Below are 27,777 nucleotides of genomic sequence, written 5' to 3' on the forward strand. Positions count from 1 at the left end.
AAAAGTGAAGATCTCTTTGTTGGTATATATTAAAAATCACCTTCTACAATTTAGTTTGTCAGATAAAATTTGGTAGTACCAAAACAAAAAACATATTTATGAAAGAAACCTACTGTGGTTAAAATATACTGTGATAATTTACTTTTAAAAATTGTTCTCTTTTTTGAGTTGGTACATAATTGTACATATTTATAGGGCAGAGTGTGATGTTTCAATACATGTATATGATATGTAATGTTCAAATCAGGGTAATTTGCATATCTATTACCTCAAACATTTATCATTTCTTTATAGTAAGAATATTCAAAATTTTCTCTTCTAGCTATTTTGAAATATCCAATATATCATTATTAACTGTAGTCACTCTACTGTACAATGAAACAATGAAACACTAGAACTTATTCCTTCCAAATGTGACTTTGTACTCAATGACAAACCGTTCCACATTCCTCCTCTCCCTCATTTCCTCACCAGCACATGGTAACCACTGTACTATTCTCTGTTTCTAGATCAACCTTCTTAGATTCCACGCATGAATGAGATCATGCAGTATTTATCTTTCTGTCCTTGGCTTATTCCACTTAACATAAAGTCATCCAGGCTCATCCATGTTGCCACAAATAACAGGATTTTGTCCTTTTTTAAAATGCTGAATGATATTTCAATGTGTACTTATACCACATTATCTTTATACATCCATATGTTGATGGACATTCAGGTTGACTATCCTAGCCATTGTGAATAATACTGCAATGAACATGGTAGAGAATATATTTCCTTGAAATATTGATTTCATATGCCTTGATTATATACCCAGTAACAGGATTGCTGGATCTTATGGTTGTTCTATGTTTAAGTGTTTTAGAAACTTCCATGATATTTTCCATAATGGTTGTACTAATTTACATCCCTCCCAACAGTGTATGGTTTTCTCTTTCTTCACATTCTCACCAGCATTGCATTTGTTATTTCTTGTCAGTTTGAAAATAGCCATTCTAACTGGGGTGAGACAGTAGTTCATCGTGGTTTTGATTTGCATTTTCCTGGTGATTAGAGATACAGAACATTTTCTCATATATCTGTTGGCTGGTTGTATGTCTTTTTTTGAGATATGTCTATTCAGATCTTTTACCCATTTCTAAGACAGATGATGATGATGATGATGATGATGATTTACTACTGGGTTTCTTGAATTTCTTATATATTCTGGGTATTAACATCTTGTCAGGTGCATAGTTTGTCAATATTTTCTCCCATTCTGTAGTTTGTCTCTTTGCTATGCTGATTGCTTCCTTTGCTATGCGGAAGCTTTTTAGTCTGATGTAATCCCATTTGTTTGCTTTTGTTGCTTATGCTTTTGATGTTTTATCCAAAAAATCCTTGCTCAGACCAATGTCATGAAGAGATTCCCCTACATTTTCTTATAGTGGTTTTATAGTTCCAAATTTTACATTTAAGCCTAATCCATTTTGAGTCGTTTTTAGTTGATTTTTGCAACTGGAGAGAGATCAAGGTCTAGTTTCATTCTTCTGTATGTAGATATCGAGTTTCCCATAGCCATTTATTAAAGAGACTCTTTCTTCATTCCCAATGTGTGTTTTTGGCACCTTTGTTGAAGATCAGTTGGCTGTAAGTGCATGGACTTATTTCTGTAATAATGTACTCTTTAAAATATCATTTATATTTCTTAATAGACATTGATGATTAATACAGTTCTATTAAGTACACCTTTCCTGAATCCTTACTATCTAATTGGCATTTTGGTAGGCACAGAAGATATAAAAATTAAATAAGACATATTACTTCAAGAAGTTTATATTTCAGTGAGGGAGAGTCAAAGATATAAGCAAAATGTCCTATTCAGTCCATGAATATGTTCCAAGGGCTTCCCTCTCCAAAGTCCTTTTCTTGATCACAGATCAATCTATGTGGTCTATTTCTATCCAACCTAATTTAAGTGTCTTGAAGGAGCTAAGCTTAACTTCACTTTACACTTTGTTATCTCTCAATAACCCCTTTAATCAATGACACTATGTTTTTCCCCTACATTGTTCTTAAAGTGGTAAAAATAAAATCACTAATAACATAGTAATTGCCAAAGTCAATAGCCATGTTTTGACCTTTATCTTCATGGACATTTTGCAGTGTTCCGTCACAGTTAATGATTACCTTCTTTCAGACACCCTTTCCTTTGTTACCGTTCTTGTTATTGTACCTGCCTAGCTCTCTTTTCATGAGTATGAAAATTCCCATTCAGTCTCCTTCATAGGGCACCTTTTCTCTGCCTTTTTCTCACATTTTGGTATTCTGAGTTTCATCCTGATTTCACAGTTCTTAGTAATTCTGTATGCCATAACTATGTGAATTTGCCTACTCAAATGGATGCAAGTTCCACACAAATAATAAAAAATTCAAATTTTTACCTCTGACCAGACTTCTTTTTGAGATTTTATTCTTAAGTACGATTTTATTTAAATGTCTACCTGTATCCCTAATAGCAATCTCCATCTAGCTCAACATATTCCAAATTCTTTCCTTCTTAATCGTATCCTATTTCCCTATTATTTATCTCAGTGGCATCGAGTTTTTAATCTAATCATTGAAGCTGGAAATCAAGAACCATCTCTAAGCTACAATATCCTTTTAAAAAAATCATCAAGCTATGCCTCGTTACTCACCGAATGTTTCTACACGTTTCAAGTCACTCCCGACAGAACCATTAATAACCATCTTGACCACTAAACCTCTTCAATATAAACATATTCTTGTTTCTTCATATTTATCCTCTGTGCTCTTGTCTATTTAAAATGCAAACTTGACAATATACCTGATAAAACCTTTTTTGCATAAAAGCCTTTTTCTATGTAGATTTAACACTATAGAATTCACATTCCTAACTATAAAGTTAACAATTATATGAATGTCCCTTTACTCTTCAGCCTCATATTTTGCCATTTCCAACCACACAGTGTTTAAGGGGAAAAACTCTATGCAAACTGTGTCTTTCCTTTGTTCCCACAGCACAACAACAATCAACACAGAAGAAGACTACTGTGACTGAACGTGTGTAGATTTTTCCCCATATGCCAAGCAACAGACATCAGCTGGATGTCCTCCCATCCCTCTCCAACACTATCTTTCTGGAGAAAGAGCTGGAGTTCCCACTTCAGACACTGCTCCACTTCAGACACCAGCGGCAAGTCCAGCCCTCCGGAACTTCTGACCAACTGGTTTCCAGTTGAAGTTTCTATGGCCCCCTCTTTGGGCTTAATTAATCTGCTTGACCAGCTCACAAAACTCAGGGAGACATGTTTGCCTTTTTATTATAAAGGATATTACAAAGGAGACAGATGAAACAGTGCTTAGGGCAAGGTATGGGGGAAGAGGTGCAAAGCTTCCACGCCCTACATAGAGAAGTCAGTCTCCAGTAACCTGCACTGTTCAGCTACCTGGAAGCTCTCTGAACCCAGTCTTCTTGGGTTTTTATGGAAGCTTCAAGACATCAGCTTCAAGGGTATCCTTCCTCCAGGGTATAGGGAGGACTTTTTCTGGGGAGGGTCTTAGAACCCACAATCACGAAGATGGGGAAATTAGAGTCCTGCCTTAAGGCAGGTGAATGGACTGCAGGAGAGATTCTGATTCCTGAGGCCTGTCCCTGAAGCCTAAAACATCCCCCATTCTAAGTAAAGACTTTAAGATGGGCTATTGCAGTTAAGAACTAGGAAATGTGCATAAAACCACTGCATATTGTAATACCACACAGAGACTCTGTCCTGTGTGGACAGGACATAAGCAAAACTAAATAGCTTATGGTTATACACCAAATATCCTTTTGACCCCTGGCTTTAATCCTGATGTTTTGTTTGCCAGGAGTTTGGTTTATTTCCACTTATCCATTTAGCTTCAGCAGAAGCAACAATGCAGTTCTACAGAATTTATTATCTAAGTCTTTCATGGTAGGTTCAGAGATACCTTTTCATCCATCTGTTAAATCATATTTGTACAGTGATCATTGTATTTAACCCATTAAATGTTGAAACAATGTTATTTAAAAATGGAAAAGTTTGGAATAGCAGAAATAGGAAATTACAGAACTTAATTCATATTTTCAGCACAAAGTGCAGATCTTCTGATAGATGTAACAGTCGTTAAATGAAAACAAACAAACAAATAAATAAATAAGGAGCAGGGAGGCATGTAACACAGGTGAAATAGAGCCTGGCATAGAATTAGGTCTGGGAAGACAGATTAGAGATTCACTATGCAGGATGAGGGAGCAGGAACAAAGACAGATTCAAATAAGAGAAAGACCATGGCCAATTTTGGTACCTGGAGATACTCAATAGAATTGAGGTTTAGAATATAACTTAGGAGCTAAAATTAAAGGAGATGAAGCAGCAAATAAAAGCAGAAGCAATGTCATGTAAGGCCTAGCATAACATTTTGAAATGTTACCCTTTACATATTGAAATATTACAAACAAAGAAACAACACAAAAGAGACGACAAATTGAAATTGGACAGGGGTCTCTCCAGTCACTTTCTAAGTCTGTATTTGAGTATATCTCAATTTAAAATAAGTCATTTTGTTAAATGTTAATAAGTCACATGATTTAAAAAAAGTAGACATGGTAAGAAGAGGGATGATTTACTAATACTGAAGGAGTGTAATTGACCTGAAGAGGAGAATGGCAAAGAATTCTTGCTAGGTTAGAGGATTAAATATGCTTTTCGTGTTGCTAAATATTAACAGTGCATTAAATAGTTTTTGGAGAATATATTCTATTTTGGACATACTGAGTTTGACTTGCTTGGAACATGCAGATTGGTGACAAAGATGAGAGTCAGCAAAATAATCTGGGTTGGAAATGGAAATTTGAGGCGTCAAAGCAGACAGATGGATGGATGAATAGATAGAGAGAGAGAGAGAGAGAGAGAGAGAGAGAGAGAGAGAGAGAGAGATAGTAAATTCACGAGAGTAAATGAAAGTACCAAAGGAGTATCTATCAGTGGGAATGAAAGAGCTAAGAATGGATTTCTTGATAACACCAATATTTAAAAGCCAAAAGATTAAATGTAGAAAATAGGTCAAACATGCAGAAAATAACAAAGAAATTGTGTTCAAGGTCCTCTCGGTGATGAGTGGCGTTTATATTTTCTGCTCATTGAGCACTCACCTCTTGAATGCAATAGTCAGTGGAGGTCATGATTTAAAAAATATAATTGTTATAACCCAATTCAGATGGGTTATAAAATCTGAATTATAACATAATTCAGATGTTATAAATATTATATAACATGTATTATATATAATATAATGTTTATATTATATATAATATAAATTATTATGATTTAAATAATAGAATATAACATTGATATTATTTATTATATAATATAAATATTATAATTTAAGTATAATATTTATATTTACTCCATTTATTTATAATATAAATAAAATATAAAATGACATAAATATAATTATATTATGTACTATATAATATAAATTTTATAATTTAAATAATATAAATATATTTATATTATATGTAATATAAATTATATAACATAATCTAGATGTTATAAATATAAATATTTTATATAATTTTAAAACATTATAAAAACACTAAAGAGTTTTTTTTTTAACTTAGAAATGCAGAAAGAAGAGTGTTAGCTACACCAACCAACCTCTCCACTGAGAACTATAAAAGCTAGATAAAATATATTTAAATCATTCTAAGTGATGACATTGAAAGACACCAAGGCAGGGAGAAATTGTGGATTCAATCATCAAGAAAAAGGAAAGCCCAGTGGAGTAATTCATTAATTTGACTTCATCCTCAAAGTAAAGTGAAATTTCTAAAAGCTGCAGCCAAAAGTTCAAAAAGATAAACAGAACTTTTGGAAAATAAAGCTGGAGTAGACGATAAATAAATAACTAAGAATTTTAGTCTCACCAAGAAAGAATTTTACTAAACACAGTAGGCTAACCAACCGATAGCATAAGAATAGCTACAACTTAGGAATAGGAGTATACCTCTTAGAAATGCATAACACATGGCCAAAAGGACACATAGAAGAATACCCATAGCAGCATTACTTTCAACAGTTCCAAACTGGAACAAGCTGAGTGGCCATTAAATTTGATATATTCACACAATACAAAATTTTGATATATTCTCACAATAAAATTCTGCACAAAACACAGCTACGTGCAAACACCAAGATTCACTTTATTTGTATATATTGGAGAAGTAACACATATCATAAGTCATGTCTTAATTTTTATAAAGTTTAAAAACTAGAAAAACTAATCCAGAGTGTTAGATGACGAGATAGATATTACCTTTGTGTTAACTTGATCCATATAGTGATTACATGAGTATATTTACTTTGTATATTTTTTTTGTGTGGGTTATTCTTTAATAATACAAAGTATATTAAAATTATACATTTTAGGCTCATTCTCTGTAAACTATTGGTGTTACTACTTGATGTCATATGTATCCTTGACTTTATATATATATTGCTCAAAAATTTCTTGAGCAAGACTCCACAAGCACAGACAACCAAAGCAAAAATGAACAAACGGGATCACATCAAGTTAAAAAGCTTCTAAACAGAAAAGGATAAAATCAACAAAGTGAAGAGACAAGCCACAGAATGGGAGAAAATATTAGCAAACTATTTGCTGACAAGCGATTAATTACCAGAATATATAAGGAGGCCAAACAACTCTATAGGAAAACAATAATTCAATCAAAAAATACCAGAAGATTTGAATAGACATTACTCAATAGAAGACATACAAATAGCAAACAGGCATGTGAAAAGGTGCTCAATAGCACTGATCATCAGAAAAATGCAAATCAAAACTACAATGAGATATCATCTCTCCCCAGTTATAATGACTTATATCCAAAGGACAAGTCATAGCAAATGCTGGCAAGGATGTGGAGAAAAGGGAACCCTTGTACACTGTTGGTGGGAATGTAAATTAGTACAATAGCTATGGAGAACAGTTTGGAGGTTCCTCAAAAAAAACTAAAAATAGAACTACCATATGATTTAGCAAACACGCTGCTGGGTACATACCCCAAAGGAAAGGAAAGCAGTGTATCAAAGAGGTCTGTACTCCTATGTTTGTTGCAGCACTGTTTACAATAGCTAAGATTTGGAAGCAATCTAAGTGTCCATTAACAGATAAACAGATAAAGAAAATGTTGTATATATATACAAGGAGTACTATTCAGCCATAAAGAATAATGAGATCCTGTCATTTGAAACAACATAGATGGAACTGCCGATAATTATGTTAAGTGAAATAAGCCAGGCACAGAATGACAAACATTTGCATGTTCTCACTTATTTGTGGTATCTAAAATCAAAATAACTGAACTCATAGACATAGTAAGGTGAAGCATAGTTATCAGATGTGGGGAATTTTAGATGGAACTTTGGGGGAAGGTGGGGAAAGTTAATGGGTACAAAAAATTAGAATGAATAATATATGCGATTTAATTGCACAACAGGGTGACTCTAATCAATAATTTAATTGTACATTTTAAAATAACTAAAAGTGTGTAATTTGATTGCTCATAAGACGAAAGATAAATGCTTGGGGGAATGGATAAAAAGCAAAAATCAAATTTAATAACCAAGCCTAAATGTAAAAGTGATTTCATAGCTCCAAAGCTTATCCCCCTTACCAAATATTAGGATTAAGCAAGTCACTATGTACTACAGTGACCAGGTCCTTTTCATAACTGCCAGGGATTCCTAGCCAGTCTTATTACAATGCTGGGTACTCGGAACCCACTGTTGGAAGGATGAACTGAGGACAGACCATTGACCTCAACTCTCTTGCATCGGTGCACTGGGCCTCCACAACACCTACACGTAACCCAGTAGCATCGCAGCAGGGGGCCCAGGTCAAGGCCCACAGGCCATGCGCTTTTCCTGCTTTCTCATTGCAATTTCACTGCAAATTTCAGAGTCTTTGCTGCTTCTAATGTTTTCTGTCCCCTTACCCCCCAGAAAGAACTGCATGTTGAACAGGTGGCAGAAACCTAACATGTCCAAACTCAATTGCGAATTTTCTCAGTAAACCTTTCCATGTTATAGTCTTCCTCATTGTAATAAATCAAATCTCATTGTGTCAGGTACTTAGATTTAAAAAACATTATTTTTTTCTTGTATATTCTCTTACAACTCTTCCCTTAGTATAATTTCAAGCTACACTGACTTTCTCGCTGTTTCCAAAACAGACCAATGACCCCCTGTCTTCAGGATCTTTGTATTTCCTATTTCCTCTTCTCTTATCCTAGATATCTTCATGACTTACTCCCTTGCCTCCTTCCGGTCTCCATTTCAAATGACACTTAATCTGTTAGACTGTTCCTGGAAACAAGTTTAAACTACAGCTAATTCTCCCACACTTCCTAACCCCTTCTCCTGTTACAGTTATTTTCTCAACAGGTACCACTATTTAACATTCTATGCACTGTGTTTGTTTATTGTCTGCCTTTTTATTGGAATTGGAATGTAGACTACACGAAAGGAAAGGTTTTTTTCTTATAATCCATAATATATGTCTATTGTTTACAACAGTGCATGGCACATGAAATATGGTTAATAAATATTTACTGAATAAAATATACTGACTTTAATGATTCTATTCTTTCATTTTCCTTTTTCCCCAATCCCATTTTGTATTCTAATTTTTTTTTCATTGTTCATCTATATGATTTTTCTTTTTTGCCTTCTTGATTAGAGGAAAGCATTAACAACTTCTTAGTGGTGGTAGTATATTGTACTCAAATTATCTCCTTTTTAAAACTAGGTTTAAGGTGCCTGGTTCAAGGAGATTATTGTTTGCTCATGTGTCAATTTTTGCAATAAGATATTTTTAATCGTATGAATCCATTCTACAGAACTAATAATTTATTCAATACAATGCCTGTACATGCTTAATAAATGCTGTTTTATGAGTAAACAATAGAACATTTTAATAATATTTTCATTTACCCCAAATTTATAACAGAAAATAGAATAATTACTCTTCTCCTTTATTATAAATACTGCTCAAATATTTGGGGTTACTTGTATCTTATTTTTCCCATATTTAATTTCTTATACCTTTGAACATAAATTAAACCTTAAAACTTAAATCGTGTTTGCTATTGTCTTTATTCCTTCTTTTTGAATAGTTCTGATGGTGAGGTTTTTACAAACTGCTCATAGTATATGGAGTCTCAATAGTTACTTAATGCACTGATAATAGGAAGTTCTCCTTAATATCCAGCATGTGTTTATTTATAATATTAATATTTACAAGAAAATAACAGCAGCAACATGTAGAATATATTTGGTTCCAGTTCAGAGTTACACATACAAATGCTCCAAAATGCACCATAAATGGAAGACTGAGTTCCTTTTTAAAAAGCTTAATGGTGAAAGACTTGGAATTGAAGGAAGCATGAGAGGCATAAATGGGAGTCTTCAATGGGGCAGAGCAGGGATGAATTAATTGGACATTCACATTCATAATGGAGAATTAACACAGGTCAAAAATTATTATGTTTCAGAGAAGGAAGAGTAAAATCTAGACAGTTATTACTGCTTTATGGACACCAATTCTTGACCTGTGGGCTAGAGCACATGCTATTATTTCTTTCTGAATTACAGTGAGGTTAGAATGTATGTATAATGAATCATGAGGAATCTTTTTAACGATTTTTAAATACATCTAAATAACAAGTAGTACAAATTTACTAAAGAATGTGTTCCATCATTAAAGACTCTTGCAGAACAATCCTATGTGGATTATATTTAAGACAATTGTAATTTGTTGAAATTAATCCTCTCATTCAGGGGAGATGAAAGATGTTATAAAGGTCCTTTTTTTCTGTTTAATTAGTCCTCGTTCCAAATCCTCCACATAGCCCTGAAAAATCTATTTGTACATTAGTAAAATCCAATAAAATTAAGGGGTGGAGATGAGGGATGGGAGGAACTAAAACCTGTAAAGAATAGGCATTAGGAGAGTAGATAATAGAGTCATGGATCTTTCTAAAAGTCACTGTGTTTTGGCGGAGAGGATGTTTTGGAGAGGAAGTGGCATACAGCCAGTCCTGACTTTCAGGTTAAGGGTGGTAGATATGTGCTTATACAGCTATCTATTAAGCCTTTAAAAAGTATAATGTTAATAAGTTTTGTTAACTCTTTCCTTATCTTTCACCTTTTAAAACATGCAGCTAAATTACCAACACCTTGGACATAAGGGTGACAATGCATGCTAACTTTTTTTCTTTTGTTATTCACAATGGAGCATATATCATCAATAGCAGAAACTAAATATCTCATGAATCATGAATGCTACACTAGATGGCCCTGAATCTTAATTTAAAGCAGATACTAAGCATTTTTCCTTTCATCTTACATAATTAAAATTTGTAAAGAAGAACAGTATTTGGAAATCATTCTTGTATTTTACATTTCTTACATTATCAGATCTTGCAGGTTAGTTTCCCAGGAACCAGAAGCCATCCTCTAGAGAACTGGCTGCTGCCGATTTTATTAATTTTACTTATCCTAGGGAAGTAGAATATAATGCAATGCATTACTCTACAAGATTTGTTGTAAAGAACATTTAGAATTTTCAGCATAAGTTTTTATTCCAGACACATCTTCATAAGTCCTTCCATTTTTCCAAGGGCAAAGAGTGCCTCGTATTTATGATGTTTTGCATGCTTTAGAACTCAGCTGTAAGAAATCTATTTCTTTTCAAGGAAAAAGCAAAAGAAGAGAGTGATTAGGAGATACACTGAATAAATGCAGCGGCAAAATATTCCACCAAGGACTGCATATCCTATAGAGGAAATGAGAGAGGAGGCAGAGAGAGAGAGAGTCACAGAGACACAGAAAGAGAGAGAGAGAGAGAGAGAGAGAGAGAGAGAGAGAAATAAAGAATAAAATAGATATTTGTGCTGAAAATACTGAAGATTAATTAATCTTGTATACATGAAATTTTCTAAGAGAATAGGTCGTAAGTACTCTCATTACAAAAGAAGTGGTAACTGTGAGAGGTGATGGATATGTTATTCAGTTTGACTGTGTTAATCATTTACAATGCATATCAAAGCATTACCTTGTTTACTTTAAATAAATACAATGTGTATATGTCAATTATACCTTATAAAGCTGGGAGAAAATTTAAAAAGAAGATACCTCTCTCCAAAGACAGAGTAAGAACTGTACCTTTTGGATAAAAGCATAGACTTTATAGGATTAAATATGTATTCAGGTTTCACAAAAGCAAAATATTTCTCTATGTCTCGATTGAAACAATTTCTAAATTTCGAATATAGAAAGCATTTGTCTCTGTGCCATCACCACTGAATATTGATTTTTTGGTAATGTTTGACAAAAATCAACTAGAAGAACAAAAGCTATCTACATCTACACCTTGACCACAATTATGATCTCATAATTCTAATACAATTTCTTTAAATTTTGTGTATACAAAAATCAGAACGAAAATGTAAAATTCATTTGGAAATACTTGTTATCTATAAATACAACCAGTTATTTTTTAAGTAAAATAACATGTAATTTTTAAAGTGTCTTAAAGCTTCTCCAATCTAGTTTGCCTTCCACTTGGTTCAAATATAACAAAAAAAAAAAAATTGTATCATACCCTAAATGAATATTTACGAAACATCAGTGGCGAGTCAAGTTAAAGTATGAGTGAAGAATCCTGGGAATGGTACAGTCTGCATGACGGAATGAACAGATTACAGAGCTAAACTGTATTAGAAGGCAATTTTGTCCAGTAGGAGGCTTGGGCTGAAAAACCTGCTTATTTGTTTATGAAGTCGTCTCCAATGTCACTGAAATTTGCCATAAGTATTTCCAAGCCTCTTTAGGCTTCTAGTTGCTCTTGAGAGCAACATCTGTGGTCTTGAGAACATGGAGAAGTTCAATTGTCACAGAAGGGAAAAATCACTGAATTATTCTACAAATGGAATCAGTTTATTAGGACTTCAACTATTGGAAAGAAAGTGATTGAGGGCTAACACAACAGGTTTTAAGCTGTTAGTTAAAAATATTAAAGTTAGAACTTCCTAGTCCGATTCTGATACTAACCAAATTTATGTTTAAGAAGTTAAAGGAATTGTTGCAGTATTTTCTTAGCACCCAAAGATAGAGTCAAAAAAGTGTAGGCAAGATGTTACAAGCATTGATAATCACTGTCTTTTGGGAGGTGATGGATAATAGAAAGTTGAGCAGAATTAACATAATGATGAAATTAAAGTTCATTACTTGATGTAAAAAAATGTATAAAACTCTGATTACTACATATATTTATTAAGCACTTTTTAATATTTGCATATGCACTCTCAAATACTCATAGCTCTGGTATAGGTTCCATCTTGGCATTTTTTAATCAAGTATTTGCACAAACAATGATAATGAAAATGACCATTTAGAGAATACCAATCACATGCAAATCACTGCATTAGAAGCTTTTCTTATTTTGAATTCTCACAATTATCTGAGTGGAGCATCTGAATCTCCACTTAATACATGATGAAGCCAAGTCTCAGACTGCTTAACTTACTCAATTTTATAAAACCAAAGAGTGACTAAGAAGCTCTCTAAACTTATGTTGATATGAGTCCAAAACCTATTCTTTGTATACAAAAGAGCATTGTTTTATAAATAAACAAACAAGTACATCTGTCTTTATTTGCTTTTTACTTTATGGCAAGGATAGGCATGGGAAGCTATTTATACTATGTTTCCTCCTGGTTAGATAACAAAATATTTACTTTTATTTACATTCTAGCAACCTCTCATTTGCTGCCCTCTCATATTGGTCTACGCTTCTGTGAGGAAAATAACTGTTAAGTTGCTATTTACTTAAGTGTTTGCTAGCACAGAAATATTATCATGCCTATTTGAGGCTGTAGCAACATGCTGGTAAGATGTATTGATAAGAAATAAAGCCAGAATATCATTAAAAAAACTTAGTAGTCTATTTGTGTTGTCATATTTCTATACTTTACATTTTAACAGTGCAATACACAGTGCAACAATTCCTTTAATTTCTTAAACATAAATTTGGTTAGTATCGGAATCAGACTAGGAAATTCTAACTTTAATATTTTGAACTGTGTAGTATCTTTTCTTTATAGTTCCTACGTGAACTATTATCTACATGTTATTGCAGCATGTGGAAGTCAAAATACACCCATATTAGGTGACCACCTAACATCATGAGAGGATTTGGGGAATTTAGAGCTCAAGGCACATGTATTTTACTAAGTAGAGGATATTCAAGGTGATTTTTTAAAGGTAGACTTAAAACTTGAAAGAAAATGCACTGCAAGATATGGGGTTATGTTCTTAATATAACTATAGGACATAGCTGATACCTAGTGATGTAATTTCACACTATCAGTAGAACAGGACAAAATGATATTGACATATGAAAAATACTTAAGGTCAAAAAATTTTTAAAAAGATATCTGAGATGTAGCCGTTATTTTAGAGACAATCGTTAATATTTGGTAGCAAGACCATGCAAATTGAATTATCTTTAAACACCTGAACACTGCAATACCTACAAACAAAATCTAAAATAATAAGTTTATAATTGAATACCATAATTAAAAAGCAGTATAAAAAGAAGTATAAAATATGACATGGTTTTAGATGAAATTACCTTCTAAATAATATAACAAATGAACTTAAAATGTCTAAAGACAATAGCTAAACCAAATGATAGCCTGGTGGCATAAAGTAACAGCAATTAAAACATAGCTTTAGGCCGGGCGCGGTGGCTCAAGCCTGTAATCCCAGCACTTTGGGAGGCCGAGGCGGGCGGATCACAAGGTCAGGAGATCGAGACCACAGTGAAACCCCGTCTCTACTAAAAATACAAAAAATTAGCTGGGCGCGGTGGCGGGCGCCTGTAGTCCCAGCTACTCAGGAGGCTGAGGCAGGAGAATGGCGGGAACCCGGGAGGCGGAGCTTGCAGTGAGCCGAGATCGCGCCACTGCACTCCAGCCTGGGCAACAGCGTGAGACTCCATCTCAAAAAAAAAAAAAAAATAGCTTTAATATAAAATTTTAATATGATTTTATTTCTATTATTTAAAATGAATTGAAAACATGTCAGAAATATCTATTTTATTTTTGAAAATTTATTTTTGCATTTTTATTTCAGGCAATGCTGTTTATACAACAAATAAAAATAAAGTATTTGTTGCTGTAGGCAATTCATTCTGTGGTGGATAACATCCGTGCTACCTGATGTGGGGCCTGAGGCCCCGCATGATCTTACCCCTCTTGGTAGTTCTAGTTTCATTTTCTATTACGTATCAGGTTATATGTTTAAATCGCAAGCATTCTGTTAGACTATATCAAACAATTATACTTTTATCTACCTGTTTCTCCTCCCTGTTACACCATATTAATAGTAATTCAATAAATTCCTACCCTGTCTTGCAATTGGTGTCTTCTGGCTTGTGAGGGCAAAGCATTCCTTATTTATGTCTTTTTTTTTTTTCCCCCAAGTGTAAACCGTAGTTTCTGCTTCAGTGTGAGTGCATCATAAAATTTTTGTAATATTCACATTCTGTGATGCTGCATGATGTTCTGGAATATTCTGAAATGCCATAGTTTGGGAGAAAAATAATGTTTAAATGACCACTACAAAGTATCTTTTTTTTTTTTCTTTTTTTTTTTTTACCGTGAGCAATTTCACTAAAAAAGTTCCAGGAAAGTGCCTCTATATTTGCATTACAGGAACCTGCTAAACTCCTGAAGTTGAATCAAAACTATGTGCATATGTGTAACTGATTTAAAAAGATATTTAATAGTTTTTATCAGATTCTAAAAAGAATTATTATACAAAAGAGTTCCAAAAGCCATGGACACATTTCCCTGACGATTTATCGTGTCTGCTGAATTACCTGATGTCACATATATTATAATTCTCACCTCTCCAATCCTTCTACCTATAAACCGCTCAGAGTCTTACATCCCTACAACAAATGATTAGCAAATTCTTAAGTTAGATAATAAGTAAATAAGGCAGAAAAGAGTAAAAATATTAAAAGTAAAATATGAACATATTGTTAATGATATGAAAGGGTTGTTCTTGTAAATAATGGGTATGGTTTTCTCTGTTTACTGAACTCTGTTTTATAAAATTAATCCCACTAAATGAGAATTTTATAAGATGAAAGAGTAATGCTACAAATTTATAAAATTTCTTTGGCAATTAGTGAATTTAATGAATACATTTGTTTTCTCTTACCTGTGCTAAATGGAATAAGAAAGTTTAGAACGTATCCCATTAAAACATTAAAATTTTTTGAAGCACCATGTTTGTTAAAAAGTGGACTTCAGAGATAAAGAAAACAGCAGTCATAAGTGGTCCCATAACTACTGTGTTCATATACTTTTGTTAATCTATGTGATCATCAATATTAATTTGTTTGCAAATTAGTTTATACTATTTCTGTTATTGAAAGGATATAATTTATTTAAATCTTATTTTCAAAATGAAGTATGAGAATAACATAATTGTTACTTCTACAAAACTGTCAACTTATTTTTTTTTTTTTTTTTTTTTTTTTTTGAGACGGAGTCTCGCTCTGTCGCCCAGGCTGGAGTGCAGTGGCGCTATCTCGGCTCACCGCAAGCTCCGCCTCCCGGGTTTACGCCATTCTCCTGCCTCAGCCTCCCGAGTAGCTGGGACTACAGGCGCCCGCCACCTCGCCCGGCTAATTTTTTTCTATTTTTAGTAGAGACGGGGTTTCATTGTGTTAGCCAGGATGGTCTCGATCTCCTGACCTCGTGATCCGCCCGTCTCGGCCTCCCAAAGTGCTGGGATTACAGGCTTGAGCCACCGCGCCCGGCCAACTGTCAACTTATTTTAAAAGACTTAGTAAAAATATATTTCTAAAATTATTTGTATTTACCTTGATGAGAAAAAATCAAGTGTAAATATTAAGGGGAATTATAAAAACCTAGAATTACTTTTCTTTCCATTCTACCAAGAGTTAACCAAGATGTTGTATATGCCTTAACAATTCTCAAACATATTTTGATGCCACTAATACATATTTTGATGCCACTAATATATGTCTACTGCAAAAATATACTATTTTTTATAACTCTCCAATTTTGAACAAGTGTCTGATATGCCATGTTTAAGTTTTTACCTTAGATTTTTATAACTATCATCATGTTTATAGGCTTATGAATAAATATTGAAACCATAATTTTGGTTTATTTATTTTGGCTACTTTTGGTAACCAAAAGTGAATTGGTGTTTACTTTTAAAAATATGCCACGCCGGGTGCGGTGGCCCAAGCCTGTAATCCCAGCACTTTGGGAGGCCGAGACGGGCGGATCACGAGGTCAGGAGATCGAGACCATCCTGACTAACACGGTGAAACCCCCGTCTCTACTAAAAAAATACAAAAACTAGCCGGGTGAGGTGGCGGGCGCCTGTAGACCTAGCTACTTGGGAGGCTGAGGCAGGAGAATGGCGTGAACCCGGGAGGCGGAGCTTGCAGTGAGCTGAGATCCGGCCACTGCACTCCAGCCTGGGCGACAGAGCAAGACTCCGTTTCAAAAAAAAAAAAAATAATAAATAAATAAAAAAATAAATAAATAAATAAATAAAAATAAATATATGTCAATCAGCATTAACCATCTTTCTATCAGAATCATATTTCTCCATTAATTTCTATTTCTTTCAAGTATTATTGTTTTATAATAATCTACATAAAATTTCTGAAAACATTTTGCTAGATTCATTCAAGCCTCTTCTCTTCAAAGCAATACAAGCACACTGTTACATTTAAATATTCCAGATCTACTTTGTTGGTTGTAGGTATGTAACTTTGTTTCTCTGATCTCTATTCTGTTCCATTGATCTATACTTTTTTTTTTTTTTTTTTTTTTTTTGAAACAGAGTATCACTCTATGGCCCAGGATCTCAGCTTACTGCAACCTCCTCTCATGCCTTCAGGCAATTCTCCTGCCTCAGCCTCCTGAGTAGCTAGGATTAAAGTTGCACACCACCACACTTGGCTAATTTTTGTATTTTCCGTAGAGATGGGGTTTTACCATGTTGGCCTGGCTGGTCTCGAACTCTTGACCTTAAGTGATCCACCCACCTCAGCCCCACAAAGCATATGTTTATTTTTATACCAGTACCACGTTGCTTTGTTTACTGCAGCAGTGTAGTATAATTTGAAGTCAGGCAATGTAATGCCTCTGGTTTTGTTCTTTTGCTCAGAATTGCTTTGACTATTTGAGCTCTTTTTTGATTTAGGTGAATTTTAGGATTTTTTTTTTTTTTTCCAATTCTGTAAAGAATGATGTTGGTAGTTTGACAGGACATAGCACTGAATCTGTAGGTTGCTTTGAGCAGTATGGTCACTTTAAGGATATTGATTCTGCTGATCCATGAGCATAGATGTTTTCTATTTGTTTATGTCAGCTATGATTTCTTCCATCAGTGTTCAGAGGTCTCATATCTCCTTGGTTAAATATATTTCTAGGTGGTGTTGTTGCCAATATAAATACATATATGTATATATAGGTCTATACACACACACACACACACACACACACACCCACCATGGGATACTACTCAGCCATAAAGAATGAAATCATGTCTTTTGCATGTCTTTTGCAGTAACGCAAATAGAACTGGAGACCATTATCTTTAGTGAAATGACTCAGAAACAGAAAATCTAAAACAGCATGTTCTCAATTATAAGTGGGAACTAAATAATGAGTACACATGGACATACAGAGTAGAAAATAGACATTGGAAACTCCAGAAAGTGGAAGGGTGGGAGGCAGGTTAGGGATGAAATACTAGCTTTCGGATACAATGTACAGTATTCTGGTGATGGGTACACTAAAATCCCAGAGTTTACCACTATGCAAAACGTCTGTGTAATGTAGCTGCACTTGTACTCCTAAATCCATAGAAATAAAAAAATCAACTAAAAGTAAATATTACACATTTATAACAAAGTGTCACAATTTTCTGTCTACTCCTTTTTAATAATAATTTCTCTTCCATTGAGGAAAACATTTTTACATTTAAAATTTACTCTTTCAGTATGTATTCAATGTTAATGAATTTAAAATTCTACTAGTTTGTGCTTTTCTCTTACATTTTAAATATAACTTACTGCGTTTCTCCTTACTCTATTGTGCAAACCCATGCCTAAATTCTAACAAAAATTTAACACAATTTTTGGATAATACTCAATATCAATATATTTATGTATATATTGTGTACAGCTGAACCGTTATAATATGTGACTTTCTGTCAAAATTTTTAATCTTTCTGAATTATCTGAGGCTTGCTTTGTATGCTGTCTCTCTAACTGATCTTCGTATCTCCTGACAAACTTTAAACAGTTAATTGCATCATGTAATCTATTAATTTAATGTTTGATTGTTTTTTGTTGTTGTTTTTTCCCTAGAAACCTCACTCTCGAAGCCTCTGAATTCTTGTTCTAACTTAGGCTCAGTGTTAAGTATTCCTACTACACATATCTTATTGTGGGACTTTGCTTAACTCTCCATTGTAAGGGTTTATTTCACTTCTCTCCTGTGTTGGGTGCCCTGTTTTCTGCATTTCCATGTCCTTCATTGACTTTACATCCTCATTTCAATAGTCCACGTCATCCTGTTTCTGGAAAAATTTTTGGAAAATGTTATATGTAATGTATAAACTTTATATGATGTAGTATAATATACAATAATATATTTTACTCTCCTACTTCTGAATAAAGTTTGTTTAGAATTCTAAATTAGAAACATTCTTTTCCCTCAGAATAGCTCCATTGTCTCATTTTCCTTAGATATGGAAGCTTGTTTACTTAGAGAATTTTTTTCTCCAATAGTTATTTTAAAATAGCTTTTATTTTTCATAATTTTAAATAATTCTTTTTGAATAATTCAGGGATTCAAAAAGTTATAAAATAGTATAGCAAATAAACATTAACTTAAGATATTATGCAAAAATATTGTAGCTGTACTGCTATGCCACAATGAGATTGCTGATCAAAGAGTACATCTCCCATTGATGAAATTAGACATTGCTAAACTGCTCTTATTTTCCTAATTTGGTATACGAGAGTTGCTTTCATTCTACATTCCTCCAAACACTTAATTTTGCTAGATATGAAAATTCTCCCAATATCAAGAGCAGAGATCATGTTCCATTGCTGTCTTCATTTGCATTTTTCTGATCGAGTTAGCACATCCTTTATTATGTTTCATGCACTTTCCTCTTTTCTGTGCAGCACTTTTAGTGTCCTCATATTAATAGAGCCAAACTCAGCTTCTAGATGTGAGGCATAGATGACGCTGATGTCTGTCCCATTGACATTTAGAATATTTTCTTCATTTCTACTATGCACAGATTCATTTTGTTTCTTTAGCTCAATTATGTGTTTGGGGCACAGAAAAATACACATACATACACATGAACAAATATAAATACATTTATACACACATACATATACTCATATTACATATACAATATTTCTGTCATTTGTCAGTTTTCTAAACCACGTTGAATCAAGTATATGTTTTTTCAATAGTCAAATACAGATTTAAATATTTATTTTTATTTGATTAAAAATCAAATTGTAAGTATTTGAATTTATAAAAGTTGAAGCTATCTAGTATAATTTATGAATGTTTTAAATCACCTAAAATTATTTTGATTTTTTCACTTGTAACACCTATTAACTCATAAAATTAGAGTTGCTATGTTTAGCTAATGAAAACACAGGATACCAGTTAAAATGGAATTTCAGATAAACAATTTTTATTTACTGTAAACATTTTCTAACTGTGTCCAGATTTAACTGGGCATATTTATCCTGTATATTTCATGGCAAAGTTAATAAATCTTATTCATAGTAAATTTTTTGGCAAATATTATAAACATGTTTTTAACAGTTTCTTGAATGTTGCTTCTCTGGTGGATTTTTCTTCTCTCCTGTTATTTTCTAGTTTAGCAAAATCAGCAATTCAAAGGGAAATGTATGCTTTTGAGTGGCAGTAGCCATCCCAGATGATTACAACATGTGACTGCAATGAGGGTAGTATCATATGATGCCTAAGAGATTGCTGGGTTGAATTTTGTCCTCAATATTTAATAACTCTGTGAATGTAGGCATACTACATAACCTCTCTGTGCCTTAGGTTCTTCTTGTGGAAATGAATTTGTATGTGTATTACATATAAAATACATGGCTCAAAAAAAGTGTCCCAGCAGGCTGAGGTGAGAGGATTGCTCGAGTCAAAGGGTTAAGTCCACGGTAGGCCACATAGCAAAACTCCAGCTTAAAAAAAAAGTATATAAATAGTAGTTAGTGCATAAATATTACCCTACTATTAGCTATTTTTACATTCTTTTGAAATTATTTTTTTAAATCTACAAATATGTATATATCTTTAAAATTATTAGAATGAGAATAGGAATCACTTAGTGATTCTTGGCTTGCCAGCTTAAATATAATACATGAGAGGGCACTGAGACAAGCCATCAGATTGTCGATTTTAGACATAAGTAGAATAAGAAAGTTTGCAAGCAGCGTGTTATTGGAGAGAGACTTATTATGAACCTAATTGATATTCATCTGTGATAGGATGACTTTGTATCTGGATAGAGAAACACCAAAATATAACCAATAAAATCTTCCATTTTATATTGAGATTTCATCTTATATTTTCATAACTGGTTAAGAGCATACAGTTGAAATTGAAATATTATTCTGTCAGATTCACTGCCTAGAGAACACCATTCAGAGGTTCTTTGCCAGTAGCTCCCTGACAAGTCAAAAGACTGGTATCATTTAATTACTGTACTCCCTTCTGGATTCATTTTTACAATATCACTTAAGCCCACATAATACCTTAACTAGTGAAACTTACGACTACTTAGGCGCAAAGTTTGGGAAACACCAGTCTCCAATAAATTTTGTTGGAAAAAAATCTGAGTTTTAATTGAACCACACAATGAGTATTGATGAGATATGCAGAGTTATCATTTGGAAAGCTAGTTAGAGTAGACCCTGTGCAATTTTCCTACAGGTATGAAACAGAGAACATAGACAAAAACTCACAATGTTGTTGAAAACCAGGACAGGCTGTCAATGTATGTTCAAAATGTAACAAAAATTTTTACTGTGAAACAAATTCAGCTAGATAAAGAAAATGGGTAATGACATTTCCAACCTGTATTTTCTCTCTGGTTCTGTCTTTTTGTTTTGTTTTGGTTTGGTTTGGTTGCATTTTGTTTGGGTTTGATTTCCCAAATCTAGAGACAGGATATCCCTGAAAACAAAAGGAGAAAATGCCAATTTATGCTGATGAAAAAGGCTTATGTTTTTCTGGGCAAAAATCAACCTTAAAAAAGCTGAGCTGCTGTTATTTGGTGCAGGCTGCTGGGTGAAGGTGGTGTCTCCTCTTTCCTTTTTGTATTTTCTGAATGATACAGAAAAATTTATTGGATGAGCTACTAGACTAGCCGTTGCCCTAATCCAATATCCACAGACACTATCACAGTACATTTACAATCACTACCCCTGTTTGAGCTGCTTTTCTGTAGGCAGACTTTCCCCCTATTTCTCAGCACGTATTGTGATAACATTTAAAGGTTGATATTCTATCTTAATTAAAATAAAAGGAAATATATTTGAGGGAAAGTTCCAGCTAGGCAGAATCTGCTTATAACTGGCTCAGAAGAGAAATAAACAAACACATAAAATTCAGTAGGATCCTGAAATTAAGTGTAGACAGTGAGAATAGAATACATATTTTCACATTTGTTTCCCCAAAGCTCTTTCTTTTCTAGTACAGAAAGTAAAATATGTGATTTATGATCGAAATATGTAGTATAAAATATGAAACTAATAATGCAATAATCAATTACTCTTCTGTATTTTATATTCTACTCTCTCCTTTCTATTTATTTATAATATTGGTGCCTGCTCATCCAATCTCATTTTCTCACTATTGTTCTTGTCCCCATTGTTCTTGCTTTTGATCTCAATGAGTATTTTTTTTTAATTTTATGTTTTAATTGTAAATTGAAAAATTATAGTAAATATTTATTGTAAATATTTAAGGGGTACAAAACAATATTTTGACTTATTAACACAATCTCAAATCATTAAATGAAGCTGATTGACATATCCATCACCTTAAATACTTATGACTTTTTGTTGTGACAAAATATGAAATGTACTCTCTTAGCAAATTTGAAATGTACAATATGTTATCATCTACCACATTCTCCATGTGGTCCAATAGATCTCATGGGAAAAAGTCCTTATTTCTTCAGTCTAATTGACCCTTATCTTCCCTTTCCCCTATACCCCTCCAGCCTCTGGTAAACACTTAGAAAATGTAACATATCAAGTACATGTATTTGCAATTCACATTAATTTTTCAGACTCCTATTGATAAATATTGGCCTGTTTGTGGTCTAGGATTATACAGTTTTTTGGGGAAATAAGCAATGGATCAACCTTTTCGCCTAAGTAACAAAATTCTCCCATTCATAAACTTTCAATTTCAGATTAATTTTATTTTTCTATTTTTTAAAAAAACACATAACATATGAACACATATTTATGAGATTTGTACATTTTATATTTTACCTTTTTGTAAAACAAAACCATATGTATGTAGTTACAAGGGTGAGTTTTGGAAATTTCTATTTTTTTCTAATAATATTTTTGCCTTTTTTGTAATATATAATAGAAAAAAGTATGTTTTTCTGGGCAAAATTGTAAAGTGAATTATATAAAATAATATCTGATAATACTTGTTTTATAGAGTACAGGACTTTTATACAGTCTCTTTTTTCAGCAAACTCTTTTATACAGAATGGGACTTAAGATGATCAAATATTATCTGTGAATGTGAATATTCAGGCTCTTTTATAACGAAAGTAAGATATGAAACAAATATGTGTGTGCATGTGTGTAAATACACATGCACTTAGAATGCTTGCTTAATTTTAGATCACCCTTTCACAAATTCATTAGGTTCTCTGAGAGATATTTTTTATATCTATTCAAGGCAATTTAACATAAATAACTTTGACATGAACAAATTGTTTGTTCTTCAAATATGTCATTGAAAAGCTTTTTTTGCAACACCATCTAAAAACAAGTGTAGCCACTGAAGACTAAAAATGTAATGACAAAGTAATATCTATCTATGGCTCCTCTCTTCTTCTGAAATAAAGTAATGATTATGTATTTGGCAAACATGTGCCGAAGTGTTTCAAAAAGGACATTTGAAAATAACAAAAGGTCTACACAAAATTTATAATGGAGAAAAATATTTGTGGAAATGCTATATAATTCACTTTGCAATATAAAAATTTTTCAAACTTTCTAATTGTTAGCTCTCCATCTTTCCAGTTGTGTGATAGTTGGTGGGTTACTGATTGACCCTTTCAAATCTTAGTTTCTGCTTGTGAATGATGAAAAGTAATAATGAAAATTACTTCATAAATGTGATTTAAAGTGAACTGAGAAAAAGAACTGAGCAAATTTCTGACTTGTAAATTATCCAGTATATGTTCATGTTTATTTTATTTTTAGTTTTTTATTCTTTTATTTATTTATTTATTTTAAATAAACTTTTATTTTAAGTTCTGGTGTATATGTGCAGTCTTTTTACATAGGTAAACATATACCATGGTGGTTTGTAGCACAGATCAACTCATCATGCATGTTTTAAGCCCAGCACCTATTAGCTGTTCTTCCTGATGCACCCCCTCCCCTTCCCCTGACAGACCCCAATGTGTGTTGTTCCCCAGCCATGCGTCCATGTGTCCTCATCGTTCAGCTCCCACTTGTAAGTGAGAATATGCTGTGTTTCGTTTTCTGTTCCTGCATTAGTTTGCTAAGAATAATGGCTTCCAGCTCCATCCATGACCCGGCAAAGACATGATCTTGTTCCTTCTTATGGTTGCATAGTATTCCATGGTGTATATGTACCACATTTTCTTTATCCAGTCTATCACTGATGGGCATTTAGGTTGATTGCATGTCTTTGTTATTGTGAATAGTGGAGCAATGAACTTACACATAGATGTATCTTTAAAACAGAATGATTTATATTCCTTTGGGTGTATAGCCAGTAATGGGATTGCTGGGTCAAATGGTATTTCTGCTTCTAGATCTCTGAGTAATTCTCATACTGTCTTCCACAATGGTTGAACTAATTTACATTCCCACCAACAATGCAGAAGCATACCTTTTTCTCTGCAACCTCACCAGCACCTATTGTTTCCTGACTTTTTAATAATCACCATTCTGACTGGCATGTGATGGTATCTCATTGTGGTTTTGACTTGGATTTCTCTAATGATCAGTGATTTTGAGATTTTTTTTCATATGTTTCTTAGCCACATGAATGTCTTCTTTTGAAAAGTGTCTGTGAATATCCTTTGCCCACATTTTAATGGGGTTGCTTGTCTTTTCCTTGTAAATTTGTTTAAGTTGCCTGTAGACTCTGGATATTAGACCTTTGTCAGATAGATTGCAAAAATTTTCTCCCATTCTGTAGGTTTTCTGTTCACTCTGATAATGGTTCATTTTGCTGTGCAGAAGCTTTTTAGTTTGTTTAGACCCAATTTGTTAAATTTTGCTTTTGTTACAATACCTTTTGGCATTTTAGTAATGAAATCTCTGCCAATGCCTATGTCTTAAATGGTATTGCCTAGATTTTCATCTAGGGTTTTTATAGTTTTGGGTTTTACATTTAAGTCTATAATCTATCTTGAGTTAATTTTTGTATAAGGTATAAAGAAGGGGTCCAGGTTTTATTTTCTGCATATGGCTAACCAGTTCTCCCAGCACCATTTATTAAATAGGGAGTCTTTTCCTCATTGCTTGTTTTTGTCAGGTTTGCCAAAGATCAGTTGGTGGTAGGTGCAGTCTTATTTCTGAGTTCACTATTCTCTTCCATTGGGCTATGTGTACCAGTATCATGCTGTTTTGGTTACTTTAGTCTTGTAGTACAGATTGAAGTCAGGGAGCATGACTCCTCCAGTGTGGTTCTTTTTGCTTAGGATTGTCCTGGGTATTCAGGCTCTGTTTTGGTTCCATATGAATTTGAAAGTCGTTTTTTTTTCTAATTCTGTGAAGAATATCATTGGTAGTTTAGTGGGAATAGCATTGAATCTATAAATTACTTTGGGCAGTATGGCCGTTTTCACAATATTGATTCTTCCCATCCATGAAATAAAAAATATAATTGAGTCCCATCATCATATCATGAAAATGGTTTTAAGAGAAAACTAGTAGCCGGGCGCAGTGGCTCATGCCTGTAATCTCATCACTTTGGGAGGCTAAGATGGGCAGATCACATAAGGTCTGGAGTTCAAGACCAGCCTGGCCAACATATAGACACCCTGTCTCTACTAACAATACAAAAAAAAAAAAATAGCTTGGCATGGTGGTGACCACCTATAGTCCCAGCTGTCAGGAGGCTGAGACAGGATAATTGCTTGAACCTGGGAGGTAGAGGTTTCAGTGAGCTGAGATCTCACCACTGCACTCCAGCCTGGGTGACACAGTGAGACCTCGTCTCAAACAAACAAACAAACAACAAACAAAGAAGAGAAAACTAGCTAGATGAATATTATTGCTTCCTATTTTCAACCAGTAAATAGTTGCCACTGATAAATTGACAGCCATGAGTCTGTCAAGAATGCTTATGAAATATTATATAATACCACATGCCTGTTCACAGAGGGAAAAATTCTAGGAAGCAACCTATGGGTACTTCTTGATTTCATGATGCAAGACAAGCACAAAAGCATCACTCATGACACTGAGAGCACTGGACAATGCACCCTTGAAAAATCTTTGCTTCCTTCATCAAGCGCCATCTTTCTTCAGCAGTCAAAAATGCCTGTGTACTCAAGACCAGCCTGGCCAACATGGTGAAACCCCATCTCTACGAAAAATACAAAATTAGCTGGACTTGGTGACTCACGCCTGTAATCCCAGCTACTCAGGAGGCTGAGGCAGGAGAATCACTTGAACCCGGGAGTTGGAGGTTGCAGCGAGCCTAGATCATGCCACTGTACTCCAGCCTGGGCGACCGAGACTCCATCTAAAAAAAAAAAAAAAAAAAAAACAAAAACCTGTGTACATGATGTCAGTTCCTTTATGCCCTGACTGTATCACCATTCAGCAGTGAACAGTGTCAAATGGATAGGAAATCAACCCTGCAACGACAATGACAGGCTATGCAATCATCCAGCTGATGATGATGTGAGTACTCTTGGAATCCGGAAGCAATCCCTTGGCAGTGTCACAGATACTGAAGTAGGCAGCTGGGTAGATGATCATCCCCTGCACAGACATGGTAAAGCCTTGGCACAGGCCTTTAATCCTATTAGATTTGTAGATATTAACCAGACAGTCACCAAGGCTTCTGAATTCCCTTTCAGCCCCAGCTTTACCCACATCCGCTGGTAGATGGGTACAGGCAAAATCAAAAGGGTACACAAAACGCGAGAATGTGGCTCCAGCACACTGCCTGATGCCAGGTTCCTTGCAACATAGTGCCAAAAGTGCATCCTCTGGTCCACACTACCCAGGAAGATCTGCTGGTATTTATCTTTGAAGGCAAAGTTGAGAGCCTGGGTGGGGAAGTATCTGATCACGTTGGCCAGGTTACAACGCCAGAAGGACAGGACTCTCTTCTCCTTGGGAATATGGACCATGCAGTCTATAATGCACTTGTATTGCTTATGTGTGGTAATTTCCTTGCTGGCATGCTGCACCTGCAGCAGCAGCTTGCACCACTTAATGGGTGCGACTGCTGCCTTAGAGATGGCTTCTACCACCCCACCTTCCAGGAAGTCGCTGTTGAAGGAGGACACAGCATCATCTGTCATGTTGAAAGGAAAGGGCAGGCAGGCTGCTGTGAGATTGGATGGGCCAGGAACTCTTTAATTTCAGGGCTTTGGGGCCTCATGTTATTTCAGAAAGTAAGCTTGCTATTTATGGGGCACATCTACGAGTTTCCAGAAAAATTATGGAACTGCGATTCTCCTGAAATATTAAGATTTGTAGTGTTAGTATATTATCTTTTTCCCTTTTAAGTTGTGGTAATAAAATATGGTCCTTAAAAGCCTGCCTTTTTGATATCTGTTGTGACATGTTTGATTGCCTAACATGCGACCAATTTTATTTAAGGATTCTTTTGTATTTAAAAAGTATGTGTATTCTGAAGTTGCGGCATGCTATTCTAAATATATTGATTAGATCAAGCTTGTGAATTTTTCTATTCAAGGCTTTTGAATGTTTTCGACTTTTCTCTGTTATTAAAAATTTGAAAGATTCGGTTAAATTTTTCTGTTTATTTGGAAATCTTTACTTATGGTTCTGTCAGCTTTTATTTTCCTTTTAGTAAAAAAAAAAAATCAAAACTGTGTTTTTACATGTACACAAGTTTAAAATCACGGTATTTCTCTTTTTTTCACTTGAAGTGACGTACTTATACATGGTAATAATTTTTCATGTTAAATATCTATTTTCCTAATATTAATATGACCACTTCAGTTTTCTTTTTGTTTATATTTATCTAAAACTTTACTTCTAATCCTTCCATGTGTGAGCTTAATATGAATCTCATGTAAATAACTATATTTCTTATAGCTAATCTTGCAGACTTTATTTTGTTGG

General features: G+C 33.9%; 1 pseudogene; it reads right to left on the reverse strand.

Annotated features, from left to right (window-relative positions):
• Positions 1-3,032: 3,032 nt before the first annotated feature.
• On the reverse strand, positions 3,033-26,987 carry LOC105485620 (ADP/ATP translocase 2-like; annotated as a pseudogene).
• Positions 26,988-27,777: the final 790 nt, after the last annotated feature.

This window comes from Macaca nemestrina, chromosome 16 (assembly GCF_043159975.1).
Source record: "Macaca nemestrina isolate mMacNem1 chromosome 16, mMacNem.hap1, whole genome shotgun sequence".
NCBI lineage: Eukaryota > Metazoa > Chordata > Mammalia > Primates > Cercopithecidae > Macaca > Macaca nemestrina.